The sequence below is a fragment of the Delphinus delphis genome, chromosome 16 (genome assembly GCF_949987515.2).
Source record: "Delphinus delphis chromosome 16, mDelDel1.2, whole genome shotgun sequence".
Classification (NCBI taxonomy): domain Eukaryota; kingdom Metazoa; phylum Chordata; class Mammalia; order Artiodactyla; family Delphinidae; genus Delphinus; species Delphinus delphis.
This window is the reverse complement of record NC_082698.1, coordinates 56,272,613-56,295,895: the sequence shown is the minus strand read 5'-3', so window position 1 is coordinate 56,295,895 and position 23,283 is coordinate 56,272,613. Positions and strand designations below refer to the sequence as shown.

The window sequence follows — 23,283 nt, the reverse complement described above, 5'->3', positions numbered from 1 at the left end:
AATTAATATAGTTACTGCAGCTTAATTTTGATTAATGTTAGCCTGTTACATCATTTACCATTGCTTTACTTTAGCTGGAGTCTTTACATTTAAAGTGGCTTTCTTCTAGATGGCACATTTTTCCTCTGGTCTGACAATCGTGGACTTTGTTTATATTTAAAGTGATTATTGATATAGTTTGATTAAAATCTGCCATCTTTGAAACTATATTCTAAACAGTACATTTGTTCTTTCCTTCTTTTTACCTCCTGTTTCTCTGTCTCCTTTGGTTTTAATTGAGAATTTTATATGATTCTCTTTTATCTCCTCTTGATGTATCATATTTCCTTTTAAAGTGTCTTTTCTTAGGGTTCACAATACATAGATTACAAACAATCTAAATCGACTTTCAAATAACATTATACAACTTCATGTATAGTACAGGGACCATACAACAGAGTATTTTCAATTCCTCCAACCATCCTTTGTGACATTTCTGTAATACATTTCACTTACTGATATGCTATAGTTACCCAATACCTTGTTCCTTTATTGCTTTGAACAAAAAGATGTCTTTTAGATGAATAAAGAATAATAAAATATTTACCTCTATTCCTTCTCTGACAGACACTCTTCCTTTCCTTAGGTAGATCCAAGTTCTTAAGGTAGATAATTTCCATCTGCCTGAAGAAAGTTTTAGTTTTTTAATAGGACTGTGCTGCTGGTAACAAGTTCGCTATGTTTTTGTCTGAGAAAGTCTCTGGCTCCTTTACTTTAAAAAAATACTTTTGCTAGACATTGCATTGAATTCTATGTTGGCCATTTTCTTTCAACATTTTACAGTATTCTCCTTTTGCTTGCATGGGCTGTGTTCTTACCCTTGTTCCTATATTGGGAAGGTTTCTTTCCCTCTTTAGTTTCTTTCAGGATTTTCTTTGTCTCTGGTTTTTCTACAGGTGAAGATAATACATGTAGGTGTGGTGGGTTTTGGTATTTATCTTACTCGGTGTTCTCTGAGCTTCTGAAAATTGTGGTTTGGTGTCTGTCAATAACTTTGGTACCATCTCAGCAATGATTACCTCCCTCAAACATTTCTTCTTCTGCCCCATTCTCTCTTTCTGCCAGTTCTTGATCTATCTTCAAGTTTACCGATTCTTTCCTTAAGTCTACTTATGAGCCACCCAAAGCATTAACTGTTTTTGATTTCTAACATTTACTTTTGAAATCTCCACAACTCTGCTGACATTACCCTGACATTACCCATTTGATCTTGCATGCTGCCTATTTTTTAATTAACATATTATTAATCATGGTTATATTCCAAATGCCTTATCTCTTATGATGATTGCTTTTTCTTCCCAAACTGCCTTTCAGTATGCCTTTTAATAAAAAAGTAAAAGTTGTCATGTATCAATAGTACCTACAGGTAAATAGACCTTTTAGGGGCAGGATTTATGGTAATCTGGATATGAGCTGGACTGCTTTAATGTTTGCTATAGCTACAGAGGAATGTGGAGTCTGTACTACCTAGTGTCATTATTTGTTTCCTCTTTGGGCTTTAAGGCTTTTCTTTGTCCTATCCATACTTCTCAGAGGGGGGCTATGTTTGTTGGGTGCAGAGGAGGTAAGAAATAGTCTTTGAGTGGAGATTTGTCTCAGAGTGGCCTTCCCAACTGTTTCTGTCCCTCTTCAAGGTACATAGCTCCTCCCATCTTCCTTGTACCAAGTTCCCAGTATATTTCCTTGAACTTCTGTCCCCTGTTAACTTTGTCTTTCTGCTCTTAGGTGAAATACAAATGCTAGAAGGGACTACAAGGGGAAGGAAATCTCTTTCCCCAGGTGAGATAAGTCAGTCTTTGTTATAGAGAAGAAAATGAGAGGATTACCCTTGCTGCTTTCCCCCTTCCTTTGTCAGAGCCGCAGGAGATTTTTCTTGAATCCATACTGTGCAAAGCTGTAGGGTTCCTAGAAGGAAAGCCCAAAACAGTGTAAGTGATTGCAGCCCCCAGGAATGTGTCGGGATCAAGCTAGTTAGCACTCAGCTTACAGCAACTTGTCAAGATTACTACTAAACGAAGTGTTTATACAACTTGTGGCTTCCCCTCCAGGTAAGCAAATTTCTAGTGCTGTATTTCTCTGGATGCACCAATCTCTCTGATTTTAGAGGGACAGTTTTCCCTGTGGCCCCAGTTCTTTGATAGACTCAAGAACTTTTTTTGCACTGCCAAGAGCGATGACTTGTAAGCTCTTTTACATGTTAGAGCTGAAATAGATAAACCCATGTCTATCAACTGGGAACGGGAAAAATTAGATGTGCTTCATTTCAAGCCTAGAGACCCACATAATTTGCACAAATAGGTACATTGAACAATTAACTTTATGTGAGATGATAAACAATACTTTAAAACCCAATAAATACATAATGTAATACAGATTTAGTGTACTCTACATAGAATGAAAAGTTTAGAGTAAGTGGTGTTCGGTGGAGAAGAGGGCCAGGGCTTGCTCTTTGGAAGGTGCATTCATCATTCTGCACCTCTTACTTAGTTAACAATTGGAGTTTATGTTTTTACCATGCACTCAAAAACAGCAATCTAGGAAAAATAAAGGGTAAGTCTAGAAACATATGGAAAAAGTGCACAGACTGAAGAAGCAACTCTTCATCCTTCTCACTTGGCATAAATTCACCAATAAAAATGCTGTGGCTCATTGAACCATGACCTGCAGTTTAAATTTGTTTCATATGATATTCTCTGACTAGAAAGTGTGTCTAGTAAATTGGTGAAGGACTCTGCTTGAAAATGTAACATCTTAGAAAACACCACGTCTCAGAGGGCATCTACTTAGTGTGTTTTTAGGTGATGTCATTATGCTGAAACAAAAAAAGAGTGGTGTCCAAAAAATGGTATACTAAAGGGTATACTATTTCAAGAGCTGTTATGGTCCAACATCATTAACTGAGCAGTCCCCTATGTGAGGTAATTCTGTAACTTGCTGTAGTTTTTATTTCATTTAAAGTCTGGAATCAGCTAACGAGTAACGTGTCATCCAGACCAATGTAAAAATTTCACACGCTTTCAGTTTTCTTCCCCTTGCCTCTGCCCCAACGTCCGTGTGGAAAATGCCTAGAAGATTAGTTCATATTCTTGTTAAGATTCCTTTCTTTTCATAACAAATACTTATTTAGGCCTAGCAACGAGGAGTTCTCACTTCTGTTAACTGTATCTTCACACATACTCCTGCTTCTTTCTGGATTGACTATTTTTCCTGATGTAATTCAGCCTCTAAAAAGTAGGTATTTTCAGACACAGCCTATAAACTCTAGAACTTCTGAGTTCAAGCTCACCCTTACCTGACCAGTATCTGGGGGCATAGAGTTCTAAAATCAAGGAATTTCCATCTGTACTTTGCAAGCGTTCCACTGCCTTCTTGTTGCCAATACTGTTGTTGACAAACCTAGTGTTGTTACCTGAATTCCTGAAGCCTGTTCTGAGGCAAAGATGTGAATACGTAGATTTTTCTCTTTACTGACAATGCCCTGAGGTGTATACACAATGCGTCAATATAGTTTGGGTGCTGTTGTGTTACTTTATTTTTTTTAATTAATTTTTGGCTGCGTTGGGTCTTCATTGCTGCGCGGGGGCTTCTCCTGTTGCAGAGCACAGGCTCTAGGCGTGCAGGCTCAGTAGTTGTGGCACACAGGCTTAGTTGCTCCACGGCATGTGGGATCTTCCCGGAACAGGGATCATGTCCCCTGCATTCTTGACCACTGCACCACCAGGGAAGCCCTGTTGTGTTACTCTTATTGCTTTTCATTCATTCTCTCTCTATTCTTTTCTCCAAAACATAATACATATTATGTTGGGACTTCTAGCCATAAAATGTTCTTTATAAGTCCTTTATCAGATATATGTGACTGACTGACTGCAAATATTTTCTACCACTCTGTGGCCTGTCTCTTCATTTTTTAGAAGAGCAGAAGTCCTTAACTTGGATAAAGTCGGTTTCTCCTTTTGGTAAGAAAGCTTTTCTCCTACAGTTTATTCTAGAAATTTTATAGTTTTAGGTATTATATTTAGATCCAGAGTTTGAGTTAATTTTTTGTAAATATTGCAAGACATGAATTTGTTATCTTTCATTTTTTTGAATATTGATATCAACTTTTTTCAGCATTTGTTGAAACAGCTATTTATTCTCCATCAAGTAATTTTTCCTTCTTTGTTGAAAGTCAACTAACCATATCTATTTCTAGTTTCTCTATTCTAGTCTATTGTTCATTTATCTTGACTCTAACATCACAGTTTTTGATTACTGTAGCTTTAGAACAACTCTTGAAGTCAGCTAGTATGATCCCTGCAACTTTTCAAACAAAGTCTTCTAAAGTTGTTTTAGCATTTCTAGGTCCTTTACGTTTCCATAAGAATTTTAGCAACAGCTTTTCAATATCTACCAAAAAGCCTTTTGGAAGTTTGCTTGGAATTGCACTGCACTGACAGTACACTATGGCAACAACTGATAATATACCTCACCACTTACTTACGTCTTTTTCACTTAGTAGGAAGAAAAATTCCTCAACCTGATGAAAAACCTACAGCTGACATCATCCATAAGGCTAAATGCTTTATGTCCATGATAGGAAAGAAACAAGGATGTCTGCTCTCACCAGCTCAATATTTAATTTTGTGTGGGAGATCTTAACTAGTGCAATAAGGTAAGAAAAAATAAGTAAAATGAACAGATTGAAAAGGAACGAAGAAGACTATACATATTTGTAGATAACATGATCATCTAAGTAGAAAATCCAAAGAATCTACAAGAAACTATGCAAACTGATGAGTGATTTTAGTAAGATGGCAGGACACAGTGTTTATACACAATTGATAGTATTTCTATATACTATACTAGCAACTTATAATTGGATTAAATAAAAATACCATTTGCAATATCATGAACATGAAATATTTACAGATGAATATAAGACAATCTGTACAAGAGGTGTATGTTGAAAACTGCAAAATATTACTGAGAGAATGTCAAATTTTACAAAATTAATGTGGTGCCTCAATGCAATCTCAATCAAAATCCCAAGAGATTTTGACAATTTGATTCTAAAATTTATGGAAGTGGAAAGGCCAGGATAGTCAAGGCTATTTTGAAAGTGTTGATCCTTGGAGTGTAAAACTAGTTAGCAAGACTTTATAGTAAGCTACAGTAATTAAAACAGTGTGATAGACATATATTTTAATGGAATAGACAGTCCAGAAATAGTATTGCACCCATATGATTTTGAACAAATCTGCCAAGGAAATACAATGGGAGCAAGACAATTCTTTTCAACAAATTGTGCTGAAACAACTGGGCCTCATATTGAAAAAATAAACCTCAACCCTAATCTCACACCATATACAGTGAATAACTCACTCATCATGGATCACAGATCTAAAACTGATAACTAAAAATTTCTAGAAAAATTTAATGAAGAAATCTTAGTGGCCTGGAGTTAGAGCTTTCTTGATATGATTCATGCTTGTTTTGTGTCCTAAGAAAAAAACTGAAGTAGTTTCACGAAAATTTAAGAAACACTGGAATAAAACCTACATAAGGAGGCCAAAGACATGTACTTTGAAAACTGTAAGAAACTAATGAAAGAAGTTGAAGAAGACACAAACATATGGAAAGATATACTGTGTTCTATGGAAAGATACACTGTGTTCTTATATTGAAAGAATATTGTTACAATAACCATACCACCCAAGGCAATCTACAGATCCAGTGCAATCTCTATGAAATTACTAATGGCATTATTCACAGAACAAAAAATTTTACAATTTGTATGGAAACACAAAAGACCCCAAATAGCAATCTTGAGGAAGAAGAGAGCTGGAGGACTCAAGCTTCCTGACTTCAGACTATCTTCCTGACTTCAGACTATACTACAAAGCTACAGTGAGCAAAACAATATGATACTGGCACAAAAACAGAAATATAAATCCATGGAACAGGATGGAAAGCCCAGAAATAAACCCATGCACCTATGGTCAATTAATCTACAACAAAGGAGGCAAGAATATACAATAGAGGAAAGACAGCCTCTTCAATAAGTGGTGCTGGGAAAACTGGACAGCTGCATGTAAAAGGATGAAATTAGAACATTCTTTAATACCATACACAAATCAATTTAAGACCTAAATGGAAGACCAGATACTATAAAACTCCTAGAGGAAAACACAGGCAGAGCACTCTTGGACATAAATCGCAGCAAGATCTTTTTCAATCCATCTCCTAGAGGAATGGAAATAAAAACAAAGCTAAACAAATGGGACCTAGTTAAACTTAAAAGCTTTTGCACAGTAAAGGAAACCATCAACAAAATGAAAAGACAACCTACGGGATGCAAGAAAATATTTGCAAACAATGCAACTGACAAGGGATTAATCTACAAACAGTACATGCAGGTCAATGTCAAAAAAAAAACAACCCAGTCAAAAAATGGGCAGAAGTCCTAAGTAGACATTTCACCAAAGAAGACATACAGATAGCCAAAAAGCACATGGAAAGATGCTCAACATCACTAATTATTAGAGAAATGCAAGTCAAAACTGCAGCTACTTCACACCAGTCAGAATGGCCATCATCAAGAAGTCTACAAACAATAAATGGTGGAGAGGGTGTGGAGAAAAGGAAACCCTCCTATGCTGATTTGGGGAATGTAAATTGGTACAGCCACTACGGAGAACAGTATGAATAGAGCTACCATATGATCCAGCAGTCCCACTCCTGGGCATATATCCAGAGAAGACCATGGTTCACATGCACCCCAATGTTCACTGCAGTGCTGTTTACAATAGCCAAGACATGGAAGCAACCTAAATGTCCATCGACAGATAAATGGATAAAGAAGATGTGGTGTATGTGTGTATATTTTTATATATATATACATATATGTATACACACACCTACATATGTATGTATATGTGCACACACAATGGACTATTACTCAGCCATAAAAAATAATGTCATTTGCAGCAACATGGTTGGATCTAGAGATTATCATACTAAGTGAAGTCAGTCAGAGATAGTCAAATATGATATCACTTATATTTGGAATCTAAAAAGGTGATACACCTGCAAGCTGTGTGGCATGGCCAAAAATAAATTAATAATAAAATACAAAATAATGGCTATAAAAAAATCACACTACTATATATAAAATCAACAAGGACCTACTGATAGCACAGGGAACTCTGCTCGGTATTCTGTAATACCCTATATGGGAAAAGAACCTGAAAAAGAATGGATATATGTATAACCAATTCACCTTGCTATATACACCTGAAACCTACACAACATTGTGAATCAACTATACCCCAATATAAAATAAAAATTAAATTTTAAAAAATACATAATATGCCTTATACTTCTTTTAGAGACAGTGCAGTTTTGGTGAAAGAATAAACACATAGATCAGTGGAAGAGAATAAAGATACCACATAATCACCTGATTTTTGACAAAGGTGCAAAGGCAGTTCAATGGGGAAAGAGTAGTCTTTCCAATAAATAGTACTGAAACAAATGGACATCTCTCTTTACACATAGACACCTCAAGAAGAAAACTAGTATGATATACATTGGTTATGACCTTTTAGGTACAAAAACCAAAAGAATGATCCATGAAAAAGTGGCTAAGCTGGATGTTATTAAAATTAAAAACTTGCTCTGTGAAATACATTGTTAAGAGAATGAAAAGCCACAGACTGCTAGAAAATATTTGCAAATCACATATCTGATAAAGGACTTGTATCCAGAATGCACAAAGAATTCTTAAAACTCAGCAATAAAAAATAAGCCAATTTAAAAAGAGTAAAGTATCAAGCACATCAGCAAAGCGGATATACAAATGGCAAACAAGCATATGGAACGACACTTAACAGCATATGTCATTAGGGAAATGCAAATTCAGATAGCAGTCAGATACCACTATCAAAACAAGAATGAGACATCACTACACACCTATTACAATAGATGAAACAAAAACCCCAAAACAAAGTCTGACAACTAAATGCTGGTGAGAATGTGGAGCAACAGGAACTCTCATTCATTGGAAACAAGTTGGAAGGTTTCTTTGTTTTTTAAACAAAGCATATTAGAATTGTGGTAAAATATACATAACATGAAATTTACCATTTTAGCAATTTTAAGTGTATAGTTCAGTGGCATTAATTGAGGATATTCACATTATTATGCAACCATCACCACCATTCATCTCCAGAACTTTTTTCATCTTCCCAAACTGAAACTCTGTATCCATTAAAAGTTTATTCCCTGTTCCTCCCTCCCTCAAACATCATTCTCCAAGAAAAGAAACTAGGGCTTCCAGGAGAAATGACAGCTTTGAAAGCCAAGGCAAGGATATGCAGGATGAGCCTGGAGCATCTTACAGTGTCAGGAAGTAAGGAAAACAAAACAAAACAAAAACCAGTAGAGTATGTCAGAGGGACACAGGAGCTAACTGAAAGAGCTCCCAATGTCCAAAACTGAAACCTTGAGCAATAAAATAAATAACATGTATTAGAATATAACCCAATGTATAAATCTAAACCTAAATATCTGAGTCTATAGTGATGTAATAAATAATAATTAATAAGAATAGGCAAATCTCCCATACAGAAGAATTCCTGACAATTTATGTAGTTACTCTCTCATCAAATAGGTGGAGCATAATTCCCCACTCCCTTAATTGTGGGAGGGACTGACTTCCCTCTAAATATAGTACAGAAAAGTGAGGGGAGTAACTTTACAGTAGAGAAAGTTGACAAACACTACCTCAGCCATGTGATCAAGTTTAACATCTTGAGTGATGAATAATATGGGTAGAATATGCACTTAATATGATGTGAAAAAGCTATCACTTTACGAACCCTGTGGTCTTCCAAAAGCCAGCAAGCCCAATGCAATCAAGAAAAAAAAAAAATCAGACAAACCCAACTTGAGAAGCATGCTACTCAATACCTGACCTGTATTCCCCTGAAGTGTCAAAGTCATCAAAAACAAGAAATATTCGAGAAATTGTCATACTTTAAAGAGCTCTAAGGAGTCATTAGGACCAAAGGTAGTGTTCTATTCTAGATGGAATCCTGGGACAGAAAAGGGACATTAGGTAAACACTAAGTAAATCTGAATAGTTGGACTTTAGTTACCAATCATGAGTCAACATTGGTTAATCAGTTTCGACAAATATACTAAAGTAAGATAGTTCTGCTCTAGAACATGAATGATTAAGGTCTTTAAAACATGATATATTAATACTATCTTTCCATATTCAACCCCCAGAAGTTTAATAAATGCAGTAAACTATCAAAAATAAATGATCTCTTCTTTCTTTCAGAATCCCATTTCTCATTTCCTCAAGGTCCAATCCTCACAAGCCAGGACTATTCAAGCACATCCCAAACCCATATAGTCATTCGTACTGTGACCCAGTGAAACGGAGCTATTGGTTTCCCTACAAGCTTTCCTTCTGTAGATCTTTGTGAAAGCTTGAACATCAAGCTTTGTCAAATGACTCTGATTCTTCACCATATCTGTATCTTGTTCAGTGGAGGCCATGCAGTCCTGGAGCTGATTCTAGAATCCATTTCAAAAATAAGGGAAGAGAGAGAGAAAGTGACTCCAAGCAAAATGTCCCTGACATTTCTTCATTCCAAGAGGGTGTTTTTACCATGAGAAGGAATCATAGATTACTGGAGTTGGAAAAAGCCATGGATAAGATCCTTGCACTGGATGTAGAGATCAAGCGCCATAGAGATTAAATGACTTGCCCAAGGTCACAGTTTGTTAGTCTCTTAGAAGAAATAATACATTTTTCTAAAATAGGATGCTTCTCACATTTTAGTCTTTTACTCTCCTTAGCAAATTTAACCTTTTCCATGCAGCTGTTGAGATAACCTACTGGTTGTATAAGCTACATCAACACAAGGGACGTATCTCAGAAAATGCCCCCAGACTGCCTCCCTTTTCATTATTGAAAACCACGAGATGAAACTCTTTAATAACCCACTGCACAAGAGGACCATTACTGTCAGCATATACCACTCAGCCATATATTATAGCTTTTTACTTCTCCACACAAAATTGCCTTGAAATTTACATTTGCTATAAAGGATTCAAGTCCATCACCGTTAATTTCCCTCTACAAATTATGTTTAATTATCACCTCTTTCCACCTATAAAGAAGCCCCTCTTGTACTTCTGTCTCCATATAGCTCTCAAGAAGAGTTTCCTCAGCATGAATCTTTGATGGTGATTTTATATCCCTTACATGCCCTTCCTTGTCAAGCTCACACAGCCCACTTAGAGATATGGAAATGAACGGCTTGCCTGGCGCCTCATTTCCTTCATACATATGAAATCTGGTCTCCCTAAGCAGGAGAAAAAGAGGAACATTTTCCAGCTTTCGCCTGTGGACAGTTAGGCTAGAAACACCCCATTCTAGGATTCAGAGAAGCTTTGAAAGACTATCCATGATTGATTGCTTAACAGGTCATATACTACATCTAATCTTTCTGATGCTTCAAGCATCGTCTTTATTCTCTCCCTCAGTTGTGGAGCCCTAGAAGAAATCAGTTTTACTCTTTTTTTCATTTAATTTCTATGCTTCCTTAGTATCATATAAAGAGCATGGTCTTCAGAGTCAAAAATGTTAGCAGTCAAATCATAACTCTACCAAAAATTTACGTAACTTCAAGCAAATCGCTTATCTCTGAGTCCCTGTTCTCTCAACCTTAAACATAAAGCTATTTTAAGTTTAACTAAGATTAGCATGTATTATGCTTGGCACATTCAAGGAATTCAAATGTTAATTATCCCCTTCCAGATTCAATGAAGCAGTATTTTTGTCTATAATCTACTGTCTGCAGCTGATGGAAACTCAACTCAAACTAGCTGAAGCTAAAATGGAATTCACTGACTCACATAACCAGGAAGTCCTGGCATGTCTCTGGCTCTGGACATAGCTGGATTAAACTTCCCAAACAATGTCGCCATGACTCTAGACTCTGTTTATCTCTGCTTGGAGTAGCTCTGAACATAAGCACTGACCAAATGACTGGCAAAATAGCTAGTATAAGTTAAAGATCTTCAGCCCCCTTTCTTAGTAGACCCTCAGTGAAGAAAACTGTCTCCTACTATTTACATATCAAGTTCAGGGAAGATTCTAACTGGCCTTGCTTGAATCATGTGCCTGCCTCCCAGTCACTGTGACCATTGGGAAGGCACTTCTCAGTTTGGCCACCCTGGCTAAGGACCTACCATTGTGGTAGAGAACAAAGTGCCATGATTTATAGTCGTAGGATTAAATGGAGTGAGAGATCCTTAAGAAACCAGAAGGACAATTAAAATAATACTGGGAGAAAAAATTTAAATAAATGACAACTATAGCTTCCAGGGTGCATTTCTGTCAATCAATAAATAAGTTCTTGGTTTCTTTATTCATAAACAGATTTTCTTTTGCACTTGACATTGTCTTGTATGGGGACCTGTAGTCTATGTCAGGGATTAGCAAACTACAACCCAGAGACCAAATGTGGCCCACTGCTTGTTCTGTAAATAAAGTTTTATTGAAACACAGCCACACTCTTTCCTTAATGTATTGTCCATGGTTGTTTTGACACTACATTATCAGGGTGCAGTACTTGCAACAGAGTTCATAGAGACTGCAAGGCCTGAAATATTTACTATCTCATTCCTTTCAGAAAAAAGTTTGCCAACCCCTGATCTATGTTACAATAACAAGATAATGAGAGAGGCAAAAAAAAAAAAAAAGAAAGCTTACTTAGAATATTTGTTTGGATTCTGGAGAAGATGGCGGAAGAGTAAGAGGCGGAGATCACCTTCCTCCCCACAGATACATCAGAAATAAATCTACACGTGGAACTGCTTCTATAGAACACCCACTGAACACTGGCAGAACACCTCAGACCTCCCAAAAGGCAAAAAACTCCCCAGGTACCTGGGTAGGGCAAAAGAAAAGAGAAAAAACAGAGACAACAGAATAGGGACGGGGCTTCCCTGGTGGCGCAGTGGTTGAGAGTCCGCCTGCTGACGCAGGGGACACGGGTTCGTGCCCCGGTCCGGGAGGATCCCACATGCCGCAGAGCGGCTGGGCCCGTGAGCCTTGGCCGCTGGGCCTGCGCGTCTGGAGCCTGTGCTCCGCAACGGGAGAGGCCACAACAGCGAGAGTCCCGCGAACAGCAAAAAAAAAGAATAGGGACGGGACCTGCACCAGTGGGAGGGAGCTGTGAAGTTGGAAAGGTTTCCACACACTAGGAAGCCCCTTCGCAGGCAGAGACTGCGGGTAGCGGAGGGGGAAGCTTCGGAGCTGCGGAGGAGAGTGCAGCAACGGGTGCAGAGGGCAAAGCGGAGAGATTCCCGCACAGAGGATTGGTGCCGACGAGCACCCACCAGCCCAAGAGGCTTGTCTGCTCACCCGCCGGGGCGGCGGGGCTGGGAGCTGAGGCTCGGGCTTCGGTCGGAGCACAGGGATAGGACTGGGGTTGGCGGTGTGAACACAGCCTGAAGGGGTTAGTGCACCACAGCTAGCCGGGAGGGAGTCTGGGGAAAAGTCTGGCCCTGCCGAACAGGCAAGACTTTTTCTTCCCTCTTTGTTTCCTGGTGCGCAAGGAGAGGGGATTAACAGCTCTGCTTAATGGAGCTCCAAAGATGGGCGCGAGCCGTGGCTAAAAGCATGGACCCCAGAGATGGGCGTGAGACGTGGCTAATAGCGCGGACCCCAGAGACAGGCATGAGATGCTAAGGCTGCTGCTGAAGCCAGAAGAAGCCAGTGTGCGAGCACAGGTCACTCTCCACACCGCCCCTCCCGGGACCCTGTGCAGCCCGCCACTGCCAGGGTCCCAGGATCCAGGGACAACTTCCCCCGGAAAAATGAACAGGGTGCCTCAGGCTGCTGCAACGTCACGCCGGCCTCTGCCACCACAGGCTCGCCCTGCATCCGTACCCCTCCCTCCCCCCGGCCTGAGTGAGCCAGAGCCCCCGAATCAGCTCCACCTTTAACCCTGACCTGTCTGAGCGAAGAACAGACACCCTACAGCAACCTACATGCAGAGGCGGGGCCAAATCCAAAGCTGAACCCCGGGAGCTGTGCGAACAAAGAAGAGAAAGGGAAATCTCTCTCAGCACCCTCAGGAGCAGCGGATTAAATCTCCACAATCAACTTGATGTACCCTGCATCTGTGGAATACCTGAATACACAATGAATCATCCCAAATTGAGGAGGTGGACGTTGGGAGCAAGATATATTACTTATTCCCCTTTTCCTCTTTTTGTGAGTGTGTATGTGTATGCTTCTGTGTGAGATTTTGTCTGTATAGCTTTGCTTTCACCATTTGTCCTAGGGTTCTGACCGTCCAGATTTTGTTTCTTTTTTTTAAAAGGTTTTAAATTTTTTTAATATTTTTTATTTTAATAACTTTATTTTATCTTACTTTATTTTATTTTATCCTCTTTCCTTCTTTCTTTCTACTTTTTCTCCATTTTATTCTGAGCCGTGTGGAGGACAATCACTAGGTGCTCCAGCCAGGCGTCAGGGCTGTGCCTCTGAGGTGGGAGAGCCAACTTCAGGACACTGGTACACAAGAGACCTCCCAGCTCCACGTAATATCAAACAGCGAAAATCTCCCAGAGATCGCTATCTCAGCACCAGCACCCAGCTTTACTCAACGACCAGCAAGCTCCTGTGCTGGACACCCTATGCCAGACAATTAGCAAGACAGGAACACAACCAAATCCATTAGCAGAGAGGCTGCCTAAAATCATAATAAGGCCACAGACACCCCAAAACAAAACATCAGATGACCTGCCCACCAGAAAGACAAGATGCAGCCTCATCAACCAGAACACAGGCACTAGTCCCCTCCACCAGGAAGCCTACACAATCCACAGAACCAACCTTAGCCACTGGGGACAGACACCAAAAACAACGGGAACTATGAACCTCCAGCCTGCAAAAAGGAGACCGCAAATACAGTAAATTAAACAAAATGAGAAGACAGAGAAACACACAGCAGATGAAGGAGCAATGTAAAAACCCATGAGACCTAACAAATGAAGAGGAAATAGGCAGTCAACCTGAAAAAGAATTCAGAATAATGATAGTAAAGATGATCCAAAATCTTGGAAATACAATAGAGAAAATGCAAGGAACATTTAACAAGGACCTAGAAGAACAAAAGAGGAAACAAGCAACGATGAACAGCACAATAAATAAAATTAAAAATACTCTAGAAGGGATCAATAGCAGAATAACTGAGGCAGAAGAACGGATAAGTGACCTGGATGATAAAATGGTGGAAATAACTACTGCAGAGCAGAATAAAGAAAACAGAATGAAAAGAACTGAGGACAGTCTCAGAGACCTCTGGGACAACATTAAACACACCAACATTCGAATTATAGGGGTCCCAGAAGAAGAAGAGAAAGAGAAAGGTACTGAGAAAATATTTGAAGAGATTATAGTTGAAAACTTCCCTAATATGGGAAAGGAAATAGGTAATCAAGTCCAGGAAGCACAGAGAGTTCCATACAGGATAAATCCAAGGAGAAACATGCCAAGACACATATTAATCAAACTATCAAGAATTAAATACAAAGAAAACATATTAAAAGCAGCAAGGGAAAAACAACAAATAACACACAAGAGAATCCCCATAAGGTTAACAGCTGATCTTTCAGCAGAAACTCTGCAAGCCACAAGGGAGTGGCAGGACATATTTAAAGTGATGAAGAAGAAAAACCTACAACCAAGATTACTCTACCCAGCGAGGATCTCATTCAGATTTGATGGAGAAATTAAAACTTTTACAGACAAGCAAAACCTGAGAGAGTTCAGCACCACCAAACCAGCTTTACAAAAAATGCTAAAGGAACTTCTCTAGGCAGGAAACACAAGAGAAGGAAAAGACCTACCATAACAAACCCAAAACAATTAAGAAAATGGGAATAGGAACATACATATTGATTATTACCTTAAATGTAAATGGATTAAATGCTCCTACCAAAAGACACAGACTGACTGAATGGATACAAAAACAAGACCCCTATATATGCTGTCTACAAGAGACCCACTTCAGACCTAGAGACACATACAGACTGAAAGTGAGGGGATGGAAAGATATTCCATGCAAATGGAAATCAGAAGAAAGCTGGAGTAGCAATTCTCATATGAGACAAAATAGAAGTTAAAATAAAGACTATTACAAGAGACAAAGTAGGACACTACATAATGATCCAGGGATCAATCCAAGAAGAAGATATAACAGTTGTAAATATTTATGCACCCAACATAGGAGCACCTCAATACATAAGGCGAATACTAACAACCATAAAAAGGGAAATTGACAGTAACAAAATCATAGTAGGGGACTTTAACACCCCACTTTCACCAATGAACAGATCATCCAAAATGAAAATAAAGAAGGAAACACAAGCTTTAAATGATACATTAAACAAGATGGACTTAGTTGATATTTATAGGACATTCCATCCAAAAACAACAGAGTACACATTTTTCTCAAGTGCTCTTTGAACATTCTCCAGGATAGATCATATCTTCGGTCACAAATCTAGCCTTGGTAAATTTAAGAAAATTGAACTCATATCAAGTATCTTTTCTGACCACAATGCTATGAGATTAGATATCAATTACAGGAAAAGATCTGTAAAAAATACAAACACATGGAGGCTAAACAATACGTTACTTAATAACGAAGGTATCACTGAAGAAATTAAAGAGGAAATAAAAAAAAATACCTAGAAACAAATGACAATGGAGACACGATGATCCAAATCTATAGGATGCAGCAAAAGCAGTTCTAAGAGGGAAGTTTATAGCAATACAATCCTACCTTAAGAAACAGGAAACATCTCAAATAAACAAGCTAACCTTGCGCCTAAAGCAATTAGGGAAAGAAGAACAAAAAACCCCAAAGTTATTAGAAGGAAAGAAACCATAAAGATCAGATCAGAAATGAATGAAAAAGAAATGAAGGAAATGATAACAAAGATCAATAAAACTAAAAGCTGGTTCTTTGAGAAGAGAAACAAAACTGATAAACCATTAGCCAGACTCATCAAGAAAAAAAGGGAGAAGACTCAAATCAATAGAATTATAAATGAAAAGGAGAAGTAACAACTGACGCTGCAGAAATACAAAAGATCATGAGAGATTACTACAAGCAAGTCTATGCCAATAAAATGGACAACCTGGAAGAAATGGACAAATTCGTAGAAATGCACAACCTGCCAAGATTGAACCAGGAAGAAATAGAAAATATGAACAGACCAATCACAAGCACTGAAATTGAAACTGTGATTAAAAATCTTCCAACAAACAAAAGCCCAGGACCAGATGGCTTCACAGGCGAATTCTATCAAACATTTAGAGAAGAGCTAACACCTATCCTTCTCAAACTCTTCCAAAATACAGCAGAGGGAGGAACACTCCCAAACTCATTCTACAAGGCCACCATCACCCGGATACCAAAACCAGACTAAGATGTCACAAAGAAAGAAAACTACAGGCCAGTATCACTGATGAACATAGATGCAAAAATCCTCAACAAAATACTAGCAAACAGAATCCAACAGCACATTAAAAGGATCCTACACCATGATCAAGTGAGGTTTATTTCAGGAATGCAAGGATTCTTCAATATACACAAATCAATCAACGTGATACACCATATTAACAAATTGAAGGAAAATAAGCATATGATTATCTCAATAGATGCAGACAGAGCTTTCGACAAAATTCAACTCCCATTTATGATAAAAAACCCTGCAGGAAGCAGGCATAGAGGGAACTTTCCTCAACCTAATAAAGGCCATATATGACAAACTCACAGCCAACATCACTCTCAATGGTGAAAAACTGAAACCATTTCCACTAAGATCAGGAACAAGACAAGGTTGCCCACTCTCACCACTCTTATTCAACATAGTTTTGGAAGTTCTAGCCATAGCAATCAGAGAAGAAAAAGAAATAAAAGGAATCAAAATCGGAAAAGAAGTGAAGCTGTCACTGTTTGCAGATGACATGATGCTATACATAGAGAATCCTAAAGATGCTACCAGAAAACTACTAGAGCTAATCAATGAATTTGGTAAACTAGCAGGATTCAAAATTAATGCACAGAAATCTCTGTCATTCCTATACACTATTGATGAAAAATCTGAAAGTGAAATTAAGAAAACACTCCCATTTACCACTGCACCAAAAAGAATAAATTATCTAGGAATAAACCTACCTAAGGAGACAAAAGACCTGTATGCAGAAAATTATAAGACACTGATGAAAGACATTAAAGATGATACAAATAGATGGAGAGATATACCATGTTCTTGGATTGGAAGAATCAACATTGTGAAAATGACTCTCCGACCCAAACCAATCTACAGATTCAATGCAATCCCTATGAAACTACCACTGGCATTTTTCACAGAACTAGAGCAAAAAATTTCACAATTTGTATGGAAACACAAAAGACCCCGAATAGCCAAAGCAATCTTGAGAAGGAAAAATGGAGCTGGAGGAATCAGGCTCCCTGACTTCAGACTATATTACAAAGCTACAGTAATAAAGACAGTACGGTACTGGCACAAAAACAGAAAGATAGATCAATGGAACAGGATAGAAAGCCCAGAGATAAACCCACACACATATGGTCACCTTATCTTTGATAAAGGAGGCAAGAATATACAGTGGAGAAAAGGCACCCTCTTCAATAAGTGGTGTGGGCAAACTGGACAGGTGCATGTGAAAGTATGAAATTAGAACACTCCCTGACACCATACACAAAAATAAGCTCAAAATGGATTAAAGACCTAAATGTAAGGCCAGACACTATCAAACTCTTAGAGGAAATCATAGGCAGAACACTCTGTGACATAAATCACAGCAAGATCCTTTTTGACCCACCTCCTAGAGAAATGGAAATAAAAACAGAAATAAACAAATGGGACCTAATGAAACTTAAAAGCTTTTGCACAGCAAAGGAGACCATAAGACCAAAAGACAGCCCTCAGAATGGGAGAAAATATTTGCAAATGAAGCAACTGATGAAGGATTAATCTCTAAAATTTACAAGCAGCTCATGCAGCCTAATAACAAAAAAACAACCCAATCTAAAAATGGGCAGAAGATCTAAATAGACATTTCTCCAAAGATATACAGATTGCCAACAAACACATGAAAGAATGCTCAACATCATTAATCATTAGAGAAATGCAAATCAAAACTACAATGAGATATCATCTTACACTGCTCAGAATGGCCATCATCAAAAAATCTAGAAACAGTAAATGCTGAAGAGGGTGTGGAGAAAAGGGAACACTCTTGCATTGCTCGTGCAAATGTAAATTGATACAGCCACTATGGAGAACAGTATGGAGTTTCCTTACAAAACTACAAATAGAACTACCATATGACCCAGCAATCCCACTACTGGGCATATACCCTGAGAAAACCATAATTCAAAAAGAGTCATGTACCAAAATGTTCATTGCAGCTCTATTTACAATAGCCAGGACATGGAAGCAACCTAAGTGTCCATCAACAGATGAATCGTTAAAGATGTGGCACATATATACAATGGAATATTACTCAGCCATAAAAAGAAACGAAATTGAGTTATTTGTAGTGAGGTGGATGGACCTGGAGTCTGTCATACAGAGTGAAGTAAGTCAGAAACAGAAAGACAAATACCGTATGCTAACACATATATATGGAATCTAAGAAGAAAAAAAATGTCATTAAGAGCCTAGTGGTAAGACGGGAATAAAGACACAGACCTACTAGAGCATGGACTTGAGGATATGGGGAGGGGAAGGGTAAGCTGTGACGAAGTGAGAGAGTGGCATGGACATATATACACTACCAAACATAGGGTGTATAGCTAGTGGGAAGCAGCTTCATGGCACAGGGAGATCAGCTAGGTGGTTTGTGACCACCTAGAGGGGTGGGATAGGGAGGGTGGGAGGGAGGGAGACGCAAGAGATATGGGAATATACGTATATGTATAACTGATTCACTTTGTTGTAAAGCAGAAACTAATGCACCATTGTAAAGCAGTTGTACTCCAATAAACATGTTAAAAAAAAAATAATTATTTTTAGGCACAGAAAAGCACATTAATAAATAGGAACTTTTCAAAAGTAAAAAAAAGAATATTTGCATCCACAATCTGTTAGTAATAGAAGTATTTTAGAAGTTAGAAAAATGTATCTTGCCCTACAAAGTGTCCTCCAAACAGTAGATACTGCTCAGGATATATATATATTTTAACATTGTTATTGGAGTATAATTGTTTTACAATGGTGTGTTAGTTTCTGCTTTATAACAAAGTGAATCAGCTATACATATACATGTATCCCCATATCTCCTCCCTCTTGCATCTCCCTCCTACCCTGCCTATCCCACCCCTCTAGGTGGTCACAGAGCAACCAGCTGATCTCCCTGTGCTATGCAGCTGCTTCCCACTAGCTATCTATTTTACATTTGGTAGTGTATATATGTCCATGCCACTCTCTCACTTTGTCCCAGCTTACCCTTCCCACTCCCCATGTCCTCAAGTCCATTCTCTACATCTGCGTCTTCATTCCTGTCCTGCCCTTAGGTTCTTTGGAACCTTTTTTTTTTTTTAAGATTCTACATATATGTGTTAGCATACAGTATTTGTTTTTCTCTTTCTGACTCACCTCACTCTGTATGACAGACTCTGGGTCCATCCACCTCACTACAAATAACTCAATTTCGTTTCTTTTTATGGCTGAGTAATATTCCATTGTATATATGTGCCACATCTTCTTTATCCATTCATCTGTCGATGGGCACTTAGGTTGCTTCCATGTCCTGGCTATTGTAAATAGAGCTGCAATGAACATTGTGGTACATGACTCTCTTTGAATTTTGCTTTTCTCAGGGTATATGCCCAGTAGGGGGATACTAGGGAGAAAATATTTGCAAATGAAGCAACTGACAAAGCATTAGTCTCCAAAATTTACAAGTAGCTCTTGCAGCTCAATATCAAAAAAAAAAAAACCCAACCCAATCCAAAAATGGGCAGAAGACCTAAACAGACATTTCTCCAAAGAAGATATACACATTACCAACAAACACATGAAAGGATGCTCAACATCACTAATCATTAGAGAAATGCAAATCAAAACTACAATGACGTATCACCTCACACCGGTCAGAATGGCCATCACCAAAAAATCTACAAACAATAAATTCTGGAGAGGGTGTGGAGAAAAGGGAACCCTCTTACACTGTTGGTGGGAATGTAAACTGATACAGCCACTATGGAGAACAGTATGGAGGTTCCTTGAAAAACTAAAAATAGAACTACCATACTACTCAGCATATATTTTTAATACATACTTAACAGCACAACCATCCACTAAATTCACTCAAGCTCCCGAACTAGGAGCTCTCCTTGAAGCATCCTTTTCCCCTCACACTCCACTTCATCCATAACTTCAAATCCTCTCAGGTCTACCTTCACACTACATCCTAAATACCTCTACTTCTCTCCATGTTTCAGCTTCCTCCCTAGTGCAAGCCAACACCATTTCTTGTGTAGACTAATGCATTAGTTTTGGGGGTTTTTAATAAATTTATTTATTTATTTATGTCTGCACTGGGTCTTCATTGCTGTGCACGGGCTTCTCATTGCCATGGCCTCTCTTGTTGCAGAGCACAGGCTCTAGGTGTGCAGGCTTCAGTAGTTGTGGTGTATGGCCTTAGCTGCTCCACAGCATGTGGGATCTTCCAGGACCAGTGATTGAACCCATGTCCCCTGCATTGGCAGGTGGATTCTTAACCACTGCACCACCAGGGAAGTCCCTGCATTAGTTTTGTAATGTTCTCCCTGCTTCTATTCTTACTCATCTATACTCCATAATCCCTTCAACCTCCAAGTTGGACCCTTTTAAAAACAAATTGGGTATTATTGCTTTCCTCCCTAAAGCCCTCCAATGGCTTCCCACTTCTTAGACTGAAACCCAACTTGTTGTCCTTGGACTGCAAGTCACTACGTGAACTGGTCCCTGCCCACCTCTTAGCCTCAAACAGAGTCACTCTAACCCCTCTGCCCCACTCCAGCTATGAAAGACTTCTTTGGTTCCTAGAATATGCCATGCTCATTCCCTCTTTAGGATTTTTCCTTCCCTCCTTCTACCTGGAACTTTCTGCTCCCATCCCCACATGGCTGGCTGATTTTGCCTAGTAATTCAGGAATCCAAAGGTTACCTCTTCACTGGAATAAAAGATATTTTCCCATAACTTTTATAGAATATATTATATTGTGGTATTAAAAGTTACATTGTATTTTCTAACTGGTTACCACATACATTATGAGATTTGCATTATGTGTAATTACAAAGTAATTGACATCCATAACCTTATTGGTTATGACTTATCATCACATGTTAATAGCCTGACTTTCTAACATGATCTAGGTGGTGATTGGAGCAATATGAACATGATGATATATGCTAGGCGAATGACTTTTAATGAGATGTAGCAATACGATACTCATTTATTTTATTATTTTCATAGACTTTGACTAATTGTTTCATAATTAGCTCCAGCTCATTTACAAGTTTTGTGAGCTTGTTGAAGTTAACAATCATTGGGTAAAATAGATTTGACACTGATGTGTACTATGAAAATATGGGTGTATGTCTGTTTAGATAATTCAATGAAGCTGTATATTTTGACCCCGGAGCTTTTGACTTCAAGTAGCTCAGACAAAAAAAAAAAAATCATCATGATCAAAACATCAAATCTTATGACTTTTTAGAATATTGTGAGACAGGAGGTATTTACAGATTTTCTGTTATAGGACATAGAGTTTTAATTGACACTGAATAAACTTTGATCTAACAGGGTGTTAGCACTACATAAAAAAAGCTTTTGGGGCTTCCCTGGTGGCGCAGTGGTTGAGAGTCCGCCTGACAATGCAGGGGACGCGGGTTCGTGCCCCGGTCCGGGAGGATCCCACATGCCGCGGAGCGGCTGGGCCCGTGAGCCATGGCCGCTGAGCCTGCGCGTCCGGAGCCTGTGCTCCGCAACGGGAGAGGCCGCAACAGTGGGAGGCCCGCGTAGCGCAAAAAAAAAAAATGCTTTTATTGCACTATGACTGACCTCTGCCGGTTCATAGTTATTCTAAATAGCCACAGGTTGAAATGAATATATTAATGCAGGTTAAAACTAATATTTAAATCCATACCTTCTGAACTTCAGCCAAGTGCTAGCCACCTTACTATGTCAACCCCCTATTTGTCCACAAAGACATTTTGACGACTTGGTGAAATGCCATTTAAAAAACATCCAGATACAAATGCTTGATCTACAAACAATATCAAAACTAGCAAATGCGGTTTGTCTGTCATGATTTTTTCTTAATGACCCCATCTTAGGTCTTGGTGGGAGCTGCTTTTTCTCCTCAGTGCTCACAAAGCAGATTGTAATTTTAATCAAAAATATCTCAGATCTGTAGTTTGTCACGCCTTCCAAGAAAACCAGATGTTGTCTCTCTCTTATCATCTAGCACTTCCCTTAATGTTAGGGATCTTATTAGGAAGCTGCCTTCATACCTCAGGATATAAGGCCAACCATAACGAGCTATGCACTCAGACAGAATCACAGCTCACCTTCTACAATCTTGCTAATTATCTAGGGTCTTAGCTGCCACACACTCAGTACTGCAGCTTTTGGTATGAAAACAAAACAAAACATTTCTTTGACCAAAAGTACCAAAGAAAATGTGAGTTTTGCTCATTATATGCATTGTTATGAAAAGAGTCAAAGAAAGAGCTCTAGATATTTGGAAAAAAACCTTAGCCTTGTCACTACATAGAATTTGTAGCATTTTCCCCACCATGGAGTCTCATCAGGTGATTTGTTTCTCTTACATGAACTGAGAGCCACGTGTCTATCACTCACTGATTAACTGCGGAGACAGAGCTTTAATGGTAGACATGCCTGGAGTTTGAGTCGTGTGTGTGTGTGTGTGTGTGTTTTAATAAATACGTGACCAATCTGGGGCAGAGAAGAGGAGAATCCCTCAACAGATAACGAATCCAGTTTCCATAAATGGATGAAAGCTTGGCAGTTTTGGGGTTTTTTTCCTCACCTCTACTTCCCCCTCCTAAGCTCTAGCCCTTCTCTTCTCCCAAGGGCAGGTCATTTTGCCCGTTAATGGTTGCCCCAATTTCCCAAAGAGACAC

General features: G+C 38.7%; 1 long non-coding RNA gene across 2 annotated transcripts in view; it reads right to left on the bottom strand.

Moving 5' to 3' along the window:
* The window catches only part of LOC132439428 (uncharacterized), a 103,849-nt gene that overhangs the window by 21,032 nt on the left and 59,534 nt on the right, over positions 1-23,283 (bottom strand). Inside the window, exons 3-4 of one of the 2 annotated variants that reach the window (XR_009522353.1) lie at positions 1,866-1,944; positions 587-663 (exon numbers count right to left, since the gene is read on the bottom strand). This is a non-coding gene — a long non-coding RNA (uncharacterized lncRNA). The remainder of the gene's footprint in view (positions 1-586; positions 664-1,865; positions 1,945-23,283) is intronic. The other variant, XR_009522354.1, reaches the window with a different exon arrangement.